At 36.5% G+C, this 17,188-nt stretch overlaps 1 protein-coding gene across 3 annotated transcripts in view; it reads right to left on the bottom strand.

Annotated features, from left to right (window-relative positions):
- Nucleotides 1-17,188, bottom strand: part of RALYL (RALY RNA binding protein like) — an 831,637-nt gene that overhangs the window by 765,315 nt on the left and 49,134 nt on the right. The window lies entirely within an intron of this gene.

The following is a 17,188-nucleotide window of genomic DNA, read 5'->3' as shown; positions in this document are numbered from 1 at the left end:
TTTAAAGCCTGGCTTTGCTATCCTGTCTGTAGAGCTGTATTTAATATTTCAACCTAAATGTAACATTTCATATTTATTCCTCTAAATTATCATTTTGTTTTCAGACACTGATTCCAGTTAAATGAAAATAGCTGAATCTGACTCAATGCATGAGGCACTCATGCCATTCAGTTCATATCTGAAATCCTGAAAAGCCCACTCACTTTCTAGGTGCTAATCTAAATCACTGATTAAAAAAAAATAAATAGCAGAAGAGAGTAATAAGCAAATCCCACTGCCACGATATTCCACTTTACTGAAAAATCTGATAAACCACACTCTGTGTGTGTGGCTACCTCAGCTCCCATTCTTCCAGCACCAAATAAGCTAACGATTCTCAAATTGATGTCTAAAGTCACTAGTTCTCCTCTAAGTTCCAGTACTGTATGTCTAGTTATCTTCCAGAATTTTCACACAGATACCCCACAAGGACTCTAAACCCAGTGTTGCAAAACATCTAGTTATTCCCATGTGTCCTCTAAACCTGCTTTTCCCCTGTTGCTATCCAACTTGCTTAAAGACAGCTTTATCCTAATGGTCTCACTTGAAACCATAACTCATTAATTTTTTTTTCATGAAAAGAGCTTGGTCCTTAAAATATAAATTAGCTTAAAATACTCACAAACCCATATGATTAACCAACATTTCATCTCACTTAAAATCTTTACTGAGAAAATGAAGCCAATGCAATTTCAGAAAATGTACTTATCCAGTTAGGAAAGCTTATAGAATCAAACAGAGAAAATATGCTTTTGGTATGATGTAAGTCTATTGCCTACTGCCCTGGAGTCACTCCCAGTCAACCAACAATTTACCACAAACCAAGCGTGATATAATTTCTGACCTGGTATTAGAAGGCATATGTTAGTATCACCATGATGATGCTGATGAAAATGTATAATACCAAAAGATTTGTCTGCTATGAATTTTAGCATTTTATGGCTGTACTTGGCATTTTGCAGTCCCATTAAATAATTAAGTGGGTCTTCATTTCTTCCAAGTGTCATTGTTCTAAGTATGACCCTTCAACTCCAGGCATAGCCTTTGGTAATTGGAATTTAAGTAGGCCAAAAAAATGAAATCCTGCATAAATTTTCCACTATAATTCGAAGATTCAATAATCTGTGACCTAATGCTCCATAAAGTAATTCAGGCTGAAAGTGGGGCTCTACCAACCACCTGAATGTGTTCCAATTACCTTTACTGACAATATTGTTCACAAATATTTTTCCCAACAAGTTTTCTTTATTTTAACAAGAATAAAAATTTTTGTCAAAAATTTAAACTTTTTAGGGGACTTCCCTGGTGATCCAGTGGGTAAGATTCCAAGCTCCTAATGCTGGGGCCGGGGTTTGATCCCTGGTTGGGGAAATAGATCCCACATGCATGCCACAACTAAGAGTCCACATGCCGCAACTAAAGATCCCGCCTGCTGCAACTAAGACCCGGCACACCCTTAATTAATTAATTAATTAATTAAATTAAACTTTTTAAAATCTCTACTTCTCAAAAGTTTATATTCAGAATCAAAAACCATTTAATAAACACCTGCTGTGTTCAGACATTTATACCTCATAAGATTCTTATAAAGTACATAATTTTTGATAGGTACAGAAGAAAATGGGTAAGGTTATGACTCAGGGGACAGAAGCCTGGTTCATTTCCTAGGCTTACATGTTATCTGCTTCGATAAATTGCTTGTAGTTGAATTTCCTGTTATGGTATCTACTCCCTAGAGTTGTGTGAGAATTAAGACATTCATGTAAAGCCCTTAGAATAAGAAAAGTAAACCGGGACACACAAAGAGAGGTTAAATCACTTGTTGAAAGTTATATAGTCAAGAAGTAGCACTTCCCTGATTCTGATAACTTTCTGTTACCTGATTCCAGTTCACTTTCTCTACCACAACTGCATGAATATTCCTTTTTTTTTAAGATGTAGACAAGATGGGGACATCAATTAGAGCCAAGATTACTCTAAAGATTCTCAGAACAGCAAGCACAGCCTTTAGAAGTTGTTTTATGTCAGAGAATATCTTTTAATGTAAGTCACTCCCACTTATTCCACAGGAAACCTTTTGCCTGCTGTTTGATTTAAGAAAACGCCTTGACTTAGTGAAAACTGATGTGTAAAAATACAAGTTTCTGCTGGCAAATAAAAAATGTTTTTCAGAAATGGGAAATGTTCTTCTTTGTGGAAGAACATATGTTCAGAGAAAAATACCCAGCATATACTTTTGTATGTAACTCCACTCAGCTTACACATTTGAGGATATCATATTAAGGCTAAAAACTAGAACAGAGATGTGGCAACCTGCAACAGCTGACAGATGTCGGCAAACAAGCCAATGCATAGAAACCTTCTCCAACCTCAGAGATAATTACACCCTTCACCAGTATTCAGACATACCCTTTGCAACTCTGGCCTTTGGTGGACCTGTTAATTGTGGAAAATTGCTTCTTTTGCTATGACGCTGGGTATTTCATGATATTCAATCCATGTTTTTCAACATATTTTTAATTGAAACCTTACTCATAATTATAATAATTTTGTTAAGTGGTATCCTTACTTATGTTCCTGTTTACTAAAGGGGAAAAAATCTTCTAATTTAGTCTACAGTGATATTATATGCAAATCTCATTCATTCATCTATTTCCATAAAATTGGTTTTGAAAAACTTAAAAAAAAAATTCCTGAAAGAAAAAAAAAAACTCTACATGAGTGAATTTAAGCACATACAGAGTCATTTTGGATGTGCAGTTACAATTTTCATGACTTCATTTTACACAAATATTTTATTGAGTGTCTACTGTTAGGCAACATTTTATGGATAGAAACACAAATAAGGAAAATTTTCTCTATAAGAAAGTTAAACTCTTAAGTCTGGACCTCAAAGCCTTCCACACAACAGTCCTAACAGAACTCTCCAGAATAACTGGTACTAACCTCCATCAATGACCTGGAGCATCAGTTAAACCCAGCTTCTTTTGAATTTTCAAATACACTCTGAACTTACATACTCCACATATTTTTTTCTAAAATGTGTTTTTTTCACATGCTTCTTCCAATGCTGTCTAAGTTTAACATACTTTTAACGTTATCTCAAATAATCCTTCCATGATCTCCACCAACCAGAAATAGTCCTTTTCCAGCAGTTGTAAATCCCTTTTACATGACGTCTCAGGCTTTATAGTCTAGTCATCTAGGTTTGGTAACTCTTTGGTACTATAAGGGAAATTCGGGAAGGCAGAGTCTGCATCTAAAGTTGTATGTCCTCTACAGTCTGGTACATTACCTAACACATAAAAGTTATTCATTAAGTACTCTTTGAATTAAGTTTTTAAAATAATTACGATTTTCGGCATAAGCATGCATCATTTTGTGATACAAAACTGACATACCTTTACATTTTCATTTCATTTAACATATACACACTTTAGAATTCCCATAGTACTGATATTCTGGAACTCAGAATACGTTTTCAAAAGCCAAAGGCAATTGGAGTCCTCAGGAAGAATACTTAGGCTAGGCACAGTTAAAGGAGAAATTACCCATCCCTCCCACCAAGGCAATTGACTTCCCTGATCACAGGGCCTGAAGATCCTACAGACTTTTCTAGATCAGCCAGTTGTGGGGACTGTGTTAGTCAGGGTTCTCCAAAGCAATATATATAATGTTACTATAGGAATTGGCTATAATAACGTTATATATATTGCTTTGGAGAACCCTGACTAACATGGAAGGAAGTGAAAAATGAGACACAGATATTTTTAAAGAAAAGACCAGAACACATGGCAAAGAAATAACATTCAAAAATAAAATACTTTAATTCAAAACCTGAGTTTGAAAACTGAAAGGGATTACTGATTATATTTCAACTTAATTTTTAAAAATTGCTTTATTATTGCATTTTTTTTCTCTTTATTTCAAGGGATAAGGGGGGAAAAGTCCAGATTAAAACAAAACAAAAAACAGGTCATATACATAAGGAATCATGTTTGCCTCAGACTTCTCCTCTTCACCACTAAATTGTAAAAATCACTCAAGCAGTGTCTACAGAAACAGTAGCTATCCATGAGCCAGATGGGGCTTACAGTCCTTCCCCGCTTAAAAACAAATTGGATATGAATGCCTTCAAAATAGGTCTGCACCTCTCCCTTTTGCCATAGACTTTATCTAAATATCTTATAACTGATACACTTCATGATTTAACTTCCAGCTTGGACCCTGCATACATTTGTGAGTTCCCTTTAATCTGTAGTCTACAGAGAATTTTTAAACTAATTAATATTGGAATTCATGTCTGAGGCAAAAGAACTTGTCTTCTGATATTCATGGCACTCTTAAAACTTATATCCCAAACTAAGCACCAGTTGTCTAGAAATAAAATAGATAAGAAGAATAGGCAAGACATGGTTTACTAACAGTGTCAACAGAGTATTAAAAGTTTCTCTCCGTGTTTGTCTTACACTACAAAATATAATTGTGAATATCTGTGTCTTAAAGATAAAAACATGACAGTTAACTTTAATATTATATCAACAAAACCTGTGAAATAGGTGAGTGGGGGCATAGGAGCAATAAAGAGTGCTAATTCTTTCATTCTGCCCTCTAATAGTTGATATAATTTCCCCATTAACATTAACTTAGGTTTAAGTAAAGTATTTAAAGTAAAATGGAATAGGTGAATCTGTAACAGAAGGTAAATCTTCTCTCCAAATCATTAGACAGAAAAAATAAAAGGAGTGAAAATAAATTTCACACATCAAAAGAAGGAGGCAAATCATAAACAAATAAAGCAGAAAACAGTAAATTTTAGAGTCTAACAGCTCTAGTTCTTATTAGCAATAGTAAATGAATTAATGCTCTTATTAAAAGACAAAGATTTGAAGACTGAAAATAAAAATCAACCATATGTGCTTTCATAAAAAACTATTTAAAAGAAAATATCATATAAGGTAAGATTAAATATACACATGATTATTAATTTCAGTCAAAGTGGAATTTTTTTAAAGAATGTATTTTTTAGTATCAGTCCCCTTAACTAAATTCTAGACTCCAAAAATGGAGAGAAGTTTGTTTATTTTTTAAATCACAATTTAATACTCTGACCTAAATCACAGTGGGAACTCATTAAATATTGAACAGATGGGGGAATGGATGAATGAAGGGCAGGGTGAGCAATGAATGAAACATGGCCCAAACACCCTGCCTGGCTCCAGTTGTAAAGAATTCTTCCTTCATCTGTTACACTTCCTACACTCTGCTTCCATAGGACCTTTCATAGACCTTTCCCATAACATTTTCTCCAACTGCAGTTATCAGCTTGTTTTTTCTCTTTCCCACTAGTCTGTAAGCTCCTTGAAAGCAGTGACTACATATTATATACCAATATTTCTAGCCCTCATGTTTATTAAATGAACTTCCTTGTATCTAGGTGCAGCTTCCTACAACAGGGAGATTAAAATACCCATAAATGTAATATAAAATATGATGAATGTTATCAGAAATGAATGACTAAGTCACATAACACAGTATGCCAAGTGCTGTGCAGAGTGCTTATGCACATATTAACTCATTTGTTATTCCAATATCTCCAGGTTGAAGGTCCCATTTATCATTCCCATTTTACAGAAGAGGCAGTTAAGACATAGAGGGATAAAATAACGTGGTCCATGTCACACAACTAATAAATGGCAGGGCTTCCCTGGTGGCGCAGTGGTTGAGAGTCCGCCTGCCGATGCAGGGGACACGGGTTCTTGCCCCGGTCCGGGAAGATCCCACATGCCGCGGAGCGGCTGGGCCTGTGAGCCATGGCCGCTGAGCCTGTGCTCCGCAACGGGAGAGGCTGCAACAGTGAGAGGCCCACTTACCGCAAAAAAAAAAAAAAAAAAAAAGACTTGTAAACATCACTTAGAGTTTCTTTATCTGTCATATTGCGTACAAGGAACACTCCTTCAACATTACTTTTTAGAATTTTAAGAAAATATTTAATATCGGGGAATTAGGAGCAATTAGCTTTGCAAAGAAGGTATAAAAATCATCTGACATGCCTGAGTAGAAGTAGACAAGGGAGATACTGTTCCAAAGTATGACTTTAGAATGGTTGCTTTCTAATATATTAAGGTTGGAAACAGAAATTGGGCTACTTGGCACTCTATTTTCTATTCATTACACCCTATTTTGCCTTTAACTTGCTAATAAATCTGTAGTAAAAGTCTCTAAGAAAGTACATGGCAGACTCTGTTTTAAAAAAAATCACCTTTCATACTAAGGAAAATCAGTATAGACTATAGTATTAAATTTTGTGTGTGATTTTTTCAAGCAACTAAGCAGTATGTTTATACTATTTGTTTCCATTTTTTTAAACAAAATCCACATAGTTCCATATTTCTATCTTGCAATTTCTTATAAATTAATGTACTAAGCAAAGTTTTGTATATAACAATATCCAAAATGGCCATTATTTCATGGGCTAATAGAATAAAAGACATTTAAAACTGGAACACAACATCACCACACTAAATTTGAATATAAATTAAGTAGATTATGTATGAAACATGAAGCTAGGACATACCTGAAGTTCTGCTTTCTACCAACCAACTGCTCAGATGCTTATGTGGATTTGAGTTCAAAGAGAAAAATTTTTAACAATCCAGAACAAGATATTAACTGTTATTTGACTGTCATGGTATCAGTTGTTGATTGTTAGAAAGCCTGTTTCCCTAAAATTAAAAAGTATATGTATGTAAGTAGATTTTCAGTTTCCTTTCTATATTATCTTAGCTATTTAATGAACTAAGACATTGGACTTTGTGATAAACTAATTTAAAATGAAACTAAAACCAGAAATTCTGTACCAATATTTTTATAAATTTTGGACTTGTTTCCCAAACATTTTCCTTAATGTAAGAAATTTAGCTTTTTATATTTTTCCTGTTATTGTGTTATTAGTAGCTCACTTATGTGTGTATAAAGAAAAAAACATTGCACTGAAAATAATAACAAATACATCAGGTATTATTTTTCATATTTTCTCTCAGGGAATTTTTTTCAAGACTTAGAATCTTCTCTAAATGTAGTATAGTATAGTGAAGAAGACATTCTCTAAGACATCAAGAAACTGAGTTTGGTCCTGGACTTGAAAATTCTCATAGCATCCTTTGATTTTCTAGAACTCAGCTTAGTTTACTATAAAATGCAAAGTGAATCCTCAACTCTTTTTCAATTTTAAGACTATAGAATTCCACATTCATCTGTTATCACTTCCTCAAGTCTTTGTATTAAAAAAAAAAAGTAGAATTGTAAAAGTCAAGTTAAAAGTTTCAGTTACTATCTCAGAAATGTGTTGGTAAAGTTATAAATTTTAATAGCTTATTGATAAAATTTAAGTTGCTGGGGAATCTTAAAGAGGAAGTTTTAAATGACAGTTGTACTGTGGTTACTCTTCATTGATGTGGATCTCAGATACATGAGAAATAACCGTTTATGTGATCTCTTCCACTACATCTGTTTAATTGAAAAATTTAGAGAAATCCGAATAAGTGTCAAGTAACTGTATCTGGCCAACTATAGTAAATTCTACTGGGGCAAAGGAAGAACATAGTAACTTTATAATTTAGTTAGTCAAATTCCAGGTACTCTTCTTTTAATTTCTTACCTCAATTTGGTAAGGCCAGATTTTTAAAAAGTATCTCCTTTCTTCTATTTTTATATTCATCGGTTTCAATATTGTCTGCATAGATCATTGTCATTCATGGTGTTGTCCTTTTTATCACAATGAATAACTACTTTTGTTCAAGAAATAGTTCCTCCATGACTATGAAATAAATAAATATATAAGAAGAGAGGCATGAATAAAAAGTGATGTTTCTTTCTCTCTCTTTTTCCCGTCCCCTCTCTTTATTGATTCTCAACTCAAAATCTCCAATAACACCATAAGAGATAACGAGAGAGGGTTAAGAGGAAGAATTTTTTCCCCATCTGCAGCTTCACAATGTAAATCTACAACCAGGAGAAAAAGTTTTGGAGGTGAACCCAGGATGACTAAGGACTATGCAGAGGCAGACTGTATTCACAGCAAGAGAAGAGGGGATCAAATTACTGCTGCTATTTTAGGGAAACAATATTAGAATAATCATTAATGATGTCTGAATTCTGACAACCAGGAGCTCCTAAGTGTATTAAGAGGGACGGATCAGGTGTTATCCCCTGGGAAAGGCATGGCATTGTTTGCCTATCAGCAGATTATTTGGCCCAGGTTTGATACAGTTATTGAGTAGAACCATTACTGACTTAATCTTTACTTTTAATTACTCCCACGAGCCCCTGAATCATCCTCAAGCTGTAAGACTAGACCTGGTAAATTTCTTTATGAATATTCTGAAGAGATGTCTTGGGACAGCCTGATGTACCCAACCAAACTTGATCCAGTCAGATATTTTACTACCTAGCATATTAATTAGTGATCCTATTTTTTTCCTCTTAGGTACATAAAGGAATCCCTTAAGCAAATTAAGGAAGGAATAAAGCCACACGAACCTTATTGCTGATTATTATTATTATTATTAATATGGCTGTAATTTATTAGTTCAGTAATATTAAGCGTAAAAATTGCTAATATTTTGAAACTTTTCACTTAACAAAGAGCTTTTATAAAACATATTCACCTGACATAATAATACATAGAGGGATTTTTTTCCATTGGGTGTTTTTTTAAGAGTTATAAATTAATGCAAAGCTAGGTTAGTCTGGGTCCCACCGTTTACTAAATTTGCATAACTGAAACTCTGGCAGACTCTTTTTACTGTTATCCCTGCCTAAACAGCAGAACTGTGAGCTGGTTCACTTAGTTTAGACATGTCTAGATTATTACACTTGAAGGGATACTTTATTCCAGGTTCTTGGAAAATAATAAAAGAAAGTATTTTTAGAAAAGAACTTTATAATAGAATTTAGAATAACTAAAACTAAACTACAGATTTACTTAACAATTCACTAATAACTAACACCTGCATTCTATCATGTACTACAATCTTCTAGGTTTGGGCCAAGTTTTTTACACAATTACATCATTAAATCATTGCACAAAGTTGCAGGAATAAACTTCAAACAGACCTAAATCTTTGACTTGCTAAAAGACACAGGTGTTCTAACCTTGAGGAAAATGCAGTAAGATGTTGGGAGTGTTAGTTACATGCACCTAATGAGCAATTCATAAATATTGCTACAAGCCAAAAGGGGCTAAGGCATCACATAAGAATGGCAAGGTAAACACCAAGAAAGACCAGCCACATGGGCGGCCTTCCAGTCAGGGGAATGCTGGGACACCTCTGACGTACCTGAAGGTCTGGGACATTTGCTCCTCTAATGGGGATAAGGAGGAAAGCCTCCTGCTTTGCACAACCCCTGCCACCCAGTTAGGTTCTTGTAAACTTCCTTAAGTTAAACAAATTTGTATATTTGGCCTGTGCTGTCTTTCCACAAATTATCATTGCCATTTTGACAATCACACAGATGCTATAAAAAGATATTTCTAAGCAACTTATTTTACAGTTGAGGGATCTGAAGGCCACATTGCCTAAGTTCATGTAGTTAGGAAGTGGTAGAAGTAAGATTTGGACACAGCTAGTCTCACTCCAGAGCCTGTGTTGTCAACCTTCATGCTTTCAAAGGGCCATATACGACTTATGACACTTAGAAAATAATACTGGTGGATGATAAAGTCTTTTTTTCTAGAATTGGTGAATTCTTCTACTCAGTGATGTTGAAAAGCATCCACCCATGTCTTTCCTCCAAAGCCAGCTCTTTAGTCCATGCCACCAAAACATCTCACCCGGACTATGGCCACAGCCTCCTGCAGGTCTATCCTCATGTATACCTCCTCACCACCAAACAGGTCTCCAAGCAGAAGCCAAGTTCAGCTTTTGGACCCTGCCCAGTTCTCCAGCCTTACCTCAGACCACTTCCCCACATCAACATTGCTCTAGCCACATTGGCAGCCTTCTGCCTGTTTCTAAATGTGCTATGGTCTTTCCCATCATGTCTTCTATGACAGTTCCCTCTTTCTTTACCTGGCAATCTCTTATTTCATGCATACCTCTGAGTCTGCCCTTCTCCAGGCTAAATATTTACTTTAATTGTAATAAATGTTCTTATGAAAATACGTCATCCAAAACTACTGAAGCATATTAGACGTGGTAAGTCATATGCATATGCTCAAAGAGCTAATGACAATAATAACAATAAGACAACAATAGAAGATTTCCTCAGTATCTAATTTACTTCCTTTGAGCATTTTGTATCTGAAGCCTTGTCTGAATCAGAGTCCGCAAGCAGAATTTGCCAGATTGCTTTTAGAACACCAAATAAGAAGTCTAAATTCCCTTATACTTATTACACTTTGGTAAAATTATTTGTTGATAACTCAGTTTGTTCTAATAAACAGTGTGTCAGAAGTTGCTAATTATTTTCCAATACCCATTCTCTTCTTCCTTTCACTGAGACAATCTTCTCAATGGGTCTTTTTTTTTTTTTTTTTTGCGGTATGCGGGCCTCTCACTGTTGTGGCCTCTCCCATTGTGGAGTACAGGCTCCGGACGCGCAGGCCCAGCAGCCATGGCTCACGGGCCCAGCCGCTCCACGGCATGTGGGATCTTCCCGGACCGGGACACGAACCCGTGTCCCCTGCACTGGCAGGCGGACTCTCAACCACTGTGCCACCAGGGAAGCTCTCAATGGGTCTTTTGTGCTTCTGCACATCTTACTAGCAGAGAAACTTACTGTCCTTTGTTCCAGATTCTCTTTCCAAAAGTGTTTGTATACCAAACAACCTGATGAGTTAGACAGTGCCTCCCTCTGGAATAAGGGTAAATTGTTTGATGGCAAGTATGAGAATAAAGATCATGCTGCCTTCCAGTACAAAGCTGGAGCAAGCCACAGCTACTGTGCTGTCTGCATTCATGACCCACAAAAGTGAGAGATTATGAATGATCATTTGTGTTTTAAGCCAATATGTTGTGTGGGAACTGGGTTAGCACAAAAGACAACTAAGACCTGGGAGTGAGGTGCTGCCCTAACAAAAACCTAAAAATGTTTCAGCGGACTTGGGCCTATATGGTGGGGAGAAGATGGGAGGGTTTTGAAAAAAATCTGTTAGAGGAAGCCTGATGGCCTTCAGGATGACTTAAAGGAAAGTAAAACCATGATACTGAAAACTGGAAGAAAGAAGACCTTTGCCCTGTGGGACAACTCTGGCTACTTAATGCTGTTCAGAAAAATCTGCCTGTGTACTTGGATAAACATAAAAAGGGAAAATAATGCAATGGTGCACAATTTCATATATACAGTTTGCTTGGCCAATAAAATTATTTGAAGCATAGAATATAAAGGGAATATTAAACAGTTGTCCTTAACGTTAAAAAGTTTGCAATCCTCTCTTGTCATGATACTTTAATTTTCCTGAGAACCAGTGGGAAAAGTATAAGCTTTTGAAACAAGCCTCATTTAACCTTAGTTGAATCTCGATGTCTTTATATGTTAAATGGGATAACTTCACAGGCTTACTGGGAAGTTTATTTTAAAAACAGCAGTAATAATATAGCTGCTTCTATTTCATTGTGGCAGATTGAGCATGTATGGCCATCTCCTGTCCTTCCTCCTAAATTAGTAAGTTGGTAACAGAGAACAAAATTGTACTAAACTACATGGACAAAGTGATAAGAAGAAAGAAAAGAACAAGAAAGAGAGGCATACCCATTTAAGTTTAGGGAAAGCACTTAGAAGAATAACAACTGGAGTTAGCAGAGCCAAGCCAGTCTGACTTTAAAGAGAACTAGCAAAGAGAGGGGCACTGATTCATGTCCTCCAGAACCCCTAACTCAGAATGCAGGTCCCCAACTCATGAACCCCAATAGGGACACCCTCAGGCTGCTACACCATGACTACACAATCCTGCAAAGGGGGTATCTCCTAAGAAACAAAATCTGAGAGACCCTGGAGGGGAGGACCTTTGGCATAGCAAAGGGAAGAATAAGGCAAATTAAGTCATGAAGCAAATTTGTGGGGGAGGAGCTGTAATTGAGTCTATATATTTAACTATGGGACCCTTAGTTCTTTTCTCCCACTGAGCTTCCAGAACTTGGATAGAGAGGTACACACCTCCCAGATAGAAAACTAAAGTATTCCACCCTGGAAAATCTGATGAACTTCAAAGAAAAATTCTGGGGATACTGATGCTTGGAAGAGCTCATCGATAGACAGTTCAGCCCAGATCACTGGTTCCTCTCTAGGAAACCCAGCAGCTGTCCCGTCCACCATGTTCCCACTTAATTGTCCAACCCCACCCCAAGCACACAGAGCTTCAGTGCCTTACTGTTACATATCAACATAACTAGGGACCATGAGACATTTGAGGATGCTCCCAACACACACAAAAATGGGAGACCAACGATAACAAGAAGAAAAATAAAACCAGGAGGAAACAGAGACCATGAAAGGAAAGAAAAAATTACAAAGAGCAATCATACTGACAATGCACCTTAACTTACTAAAAGTTGTGGGGAAATATGAGGAGGGGAAGTATCTCGGTGTGTGTGCTCATGCACATGTGCATGATTGTGTGTGTATGTGCATATTTGTTTAAGAGAAAAGGTATGTGTAATAGAAAATCAATGCCTGTATTATTTTAATATATGCAGGCAAATATTAAAAGAAATATTTAAGAGAACTAAAAGTGCTTTTCCCTTTTAATACAGGGAGGTAGAGGGTGGGATTTTTTCTTTACAAGCTTATTACTACTATTATATTTTTAAGCTCTGTGCATCTATTGTTTTAACTTAAAAGTACATATTTTTAAAATGCACAGTGCTGCTCCTAGGATATAATTGGTTCTCAAAGTTGATCCTCTTTAGTTTACCCTTTCCATTGTTTTGGGTTAAGCTGAAAAGTCTATTGCTTAGCTGGAAAGAGTTTAAAAGTTACTGACTCAAGGTTCCCACAAATGGTTAATGCACACCAGTCTTGCCTTGAGAACATAGTTAACCATGAGGGTGAAACAGAGTTCGAAGCACTCTCTCTTCTCTCAGAAACACAATAGCACTTTCTATTTTATTCATGTGGCAATGAGTCATGCTATCATTTGTGACATTTCTTCTATCATCTTGAAGCATTAAATTTCCCTACAACAATGCATGTTCTTTGAAGATATTTATTTCTTTGTAACAGCATTACACTTAGTAGGCACTCAATAAATATCTGTTGATTGGAATTGATTATAGGAAAGAGGCCAAGACTTTCAATATTCTAGATCTCAGGAAGTCAGGAGGTCAAAATCAGCAATACCTCAATTGACACTAATTAGAATTTTAGAAGACAGTCTAACACACCAGATCAGAACTGAAGAGAATTCTAGATAGAATGATTTTCTGGAAAACTCCAAATTTTCACATTATTTAACTTCTAAATAAAGCTAACTAATCAAGAATATAATTGTTACTTAATTTTATACTTTTATAAATCAGCTAAATTCACAGGCTAGGGGAAATTTTTTTGTTATTCATTTGTCTCAATTCTGGTTTAGGAAATATATATAATTTTTACAGCCTACAATAATACTGACAAACACTGGTAAATAATTTTAGAAAATAGTCATTTCTGCTAGCGATTCTTCAACGATGAATTAAAATACTGGTTTTCTATTTTTCATCTATCACTTTTTCACTGTAAAATCCATTTTGAGGAAAAAGCACCAGATATGATTCAGTATTTTGGCACATACACCAGAGACAGAGTGCCTTAGTGTGAATCTTGGCAGCTACTAGCTGAGTGATCTTGAGTAAGTTATTATCCTCACTGTACCTCACTTTCCTATTAACCTCACTGCACCTCACTTTCCTCATCTGTAAAATGGGCATAATAATTACTATGTCACACTGCCATGAGGACTCAATGAGCTGACACACGTCAAGGCTTTGAGCAGTGCCAGGAACATTATAAACACAATGTAGCTATTTTTAAAAAGTTTTCTGCACATAAGCATATTCTAATTTACGACGTATTTACTGTTCTGATGCAATTAGAAAATGCCCCAATGGTTCAATGCATGACAGGGATCAATTACAGTTATCAAAATATCAGAATATTTTTATTTGAGTTGATCATGAATGAATGATCAGCTATATAAACGTTCAGTTGGTGAGAATTTGTTCAGCCCCCTATGATGAAAACATCTTAATTTTTAAAAAGACATTTCCTATTAACTCTGGAAGTGTCAAACCAAAAACAGGGGGGAAAACCAACAATGTGATTGGGTAGCTTCATGCTGTTTTTATATGTTGATCCCCAGTATGTATAAGAGAGGAAGCTGCTACATATTACAGGGCTGTCTGGTGTCTGATATAAGATGCCTTTATTGGGCTTCCCTGGTGGCGCAGTGGTTGAGAGTCTGCCTGCCGATGCAGGGAACCCGGGTTTGTGCCCCGGTCCGGGAAGATCCCGCATGCCACGAAGCGGCTGGGCCCGTGAGCCATGGCCACTGAGCCTGTGCGTCCAGAGCCTGTGCTCCGCGACGGGAGAGGCCACAACAGTGAGAGGCCCGTGTACCGCAAAAAAAAAAAAAAGATGCCTTCATCTCTTTGACAGCTGAGGTCAAGTCCATGGTTCACAGTATAGCTTCTAATTCTGACCCGGAAACAGGATGCATGGTATAGATTGTCATAAATCTAGACCATGTGGAATTCATTGTATTTTTTTATTAGAAAGCCAGAATTAACACACTGAGAGGCAGCAGCTGCCACTGTGCCTTCTGCTTTCAGGTTGCTGTTACCCTGTGTCCACTCTGAACGCGTTATCCCCCACTAAGCCCCAAGGGAGAAGCTCTCAGGTTCCCCTTTATCCTCCTCACACCCTGTCACTGCTGCCTCCAAGGCTTTACCACTCTCCCATCTTCCCCACTGCCTCCCAGCTAAGCTCAGTCAACACACCTCTCTGATCTGATTCACTGGACTCATATGAATTTCAAGACAATATAAAAAGGAAAGTTATCCTCTACTAAAAATGTGAGTCTTTCTGCTATAAGGTAAGGAACAGCTGGCTGACGTGCTCTAGTTCACAGAGCAAACATTAACGGTGCACCTAGGATGCATAAAGCACTGTGAAAAGTTCTGGAAAAAAATATGTACCCCCACTTTTGATAATAGATAATTATAGTCTTTTGAAGGAGAAAGGGTTGATCATACTTCAAAATATTTTAATTTTGCTAAATGCTATACAAGCAATTTTAGATTAATTTTATGACTGAAATTAATGTTTTCTTACAAGTTCATATTTTAACAGCTATTTTCCAAATACTTTTATTTTTAGAAGGAACGTTAATTTTTTTTGGAGATGATGTTTCTTTTTCTTATATTTCCCGGTTTTATCAACTCTTGTTTCATATCCTCCAGTTTTTTTGTCCATTCATATTCTGAGTCTTAGAATTTCCAATTTTGCAATGCTCTTTCACATATGCAAATATTGGTTTAATTATATTTATTTCATGTTACATTTTCTTCTACTCTGTGGATGGTACTTGGGAATTATAATCATCTGATAAAAATATTAACTCTTACTTTTTATTTTCTTCTTACAGTAATGTACTTTGGATATTGCTTGATATTTTCTATTCATTTTAAATGATCTTGGGATTTTGTGCCTCAACAAGAAAATGGTTCTATCCAGGAATGAAGGATTTGAAATTTTTTAGTGTTATTGTTCAAGAGTACCTTCTTCTTTGGTATAATAAGTGTATTTCATTATACTAAAATATAATACATTTTATTACATTGTGCTTTTAATTAACTATTTAAGTTAAAAGTGTTTTTTTTTAATTAACTATTAAGCAGAAAGAGGATGATGCATTGTATGATTGCATGATACTCTTTCCACTCTTTAATACCCGTGATTTCTACCAACTGCTTCTCTCCTTTCCTTCATCTCTCAGCCCTTAAGGGTTCCTCCTCTTTTCATCTCACCCTTAGGCAATGCCTTCCTAGGCTGCTGCCACCTTCCTTATATTCCCCAGTAGCCAGGGTTGTGATCCACCAGGTGCCTGACCTGTTCTCAGTACTTCTCCCTCCTTCTTGGGAATCATCTTATCTGTGTTTACACCAGCAAGATCCTCATGAACTCACCTGCCTACTGCTCAGTCTCCACCTGATTCTCCATTCCAGCACGGGCTTTAGAACTGGATGTGCGGATGTCATATAATTTATTTCCCATTTAGAAGTACATTGAAGTCTGCTGTATTCTTCGTTTCCTAGTTACTCTGTAGGCATGGATTATAAGCAGTCTTACTTGCTCTCCTCATTGATTTCTTTCTTTCTTTCTTTTTTTTTTTTTTTTGGCAGGATGTTTGGAGAGACTAAATTTAGAGAGCCATCATTATCCTGTAGGAATCTAGATGATTTACCATTTAAGAACCACACAGGTTTATTTACTAATTAGGAACTAGTTCAATAAATTACATTATATCATACTCTTTCCTTCAGTTTAATAAACTTTTGGTAAAGTACATGTCATCTCCCATTATTTTGTTATTTTCTACACTTGTCTTAAGCCTGAAATCATATTCCTTTTGTTTCCAACTTTTTCTTTTGCATTTTTACTATGTCTGTCTTTTTTTTTTTTTTTTTTTTGCGGTATGCAGGCCTCTCACTGTTGTGGCCTCAGCTCCGGACACGTAGGCCCAGCGGCCATGGCTCACGGGCCCAGCCGCTCCGCAGCATGTGGGATCTTCCCGGACTGGGGCATGAACCCATGCCCCCTGCATCGGCAGGCGGACTCTCAACCACTGTGCCACCAGGGAAGCCCTGTCTTAGTTTTTTGATATGGTAAAAATGTCATCACTGCGGTTACTGTATGAAGATATTGTTTGGAAAAGTATACTGAGTGATCAGAAGGCAGGGTCCTTGCAACATCTGTACCTGGCATACACAGGGCAGTCTTTTGTGAAAAAGTTCTCCAGTGGGCCCTCCCTAGAACTCTTTTCCTTTCAGCACAGACCTGTGTCTTACATTGAAGTGGCAAGTTGATCACCTGAATTAGGCCAGGTTCACTGTACAGTAGAACAGGTATCCATTATGAGCAGGCCCCAATTCTACCCAAACACTCA

The sequence above is a fragment of the Delphinus delphis genome, chromosome 17 (assembly GCF_949987515.2).
Source record: "Delphinus delphis chromosome 17, mDelDel1.2, whole genome shotgun sequence".
In the NCBI taxonomy this organism is placed as follows: domain Eukaryota; kingdom Metazoa; phylum Chordata; class Mammalia; order Artiodactyla; family Delphinidae; genus Delphinus; species Delphinus delphis.
The sequence above is the reverse complement of the archived record's forward strand: the minus strand, read 5'-3'. Positions and strand labels throughout refer to the sequence as shown.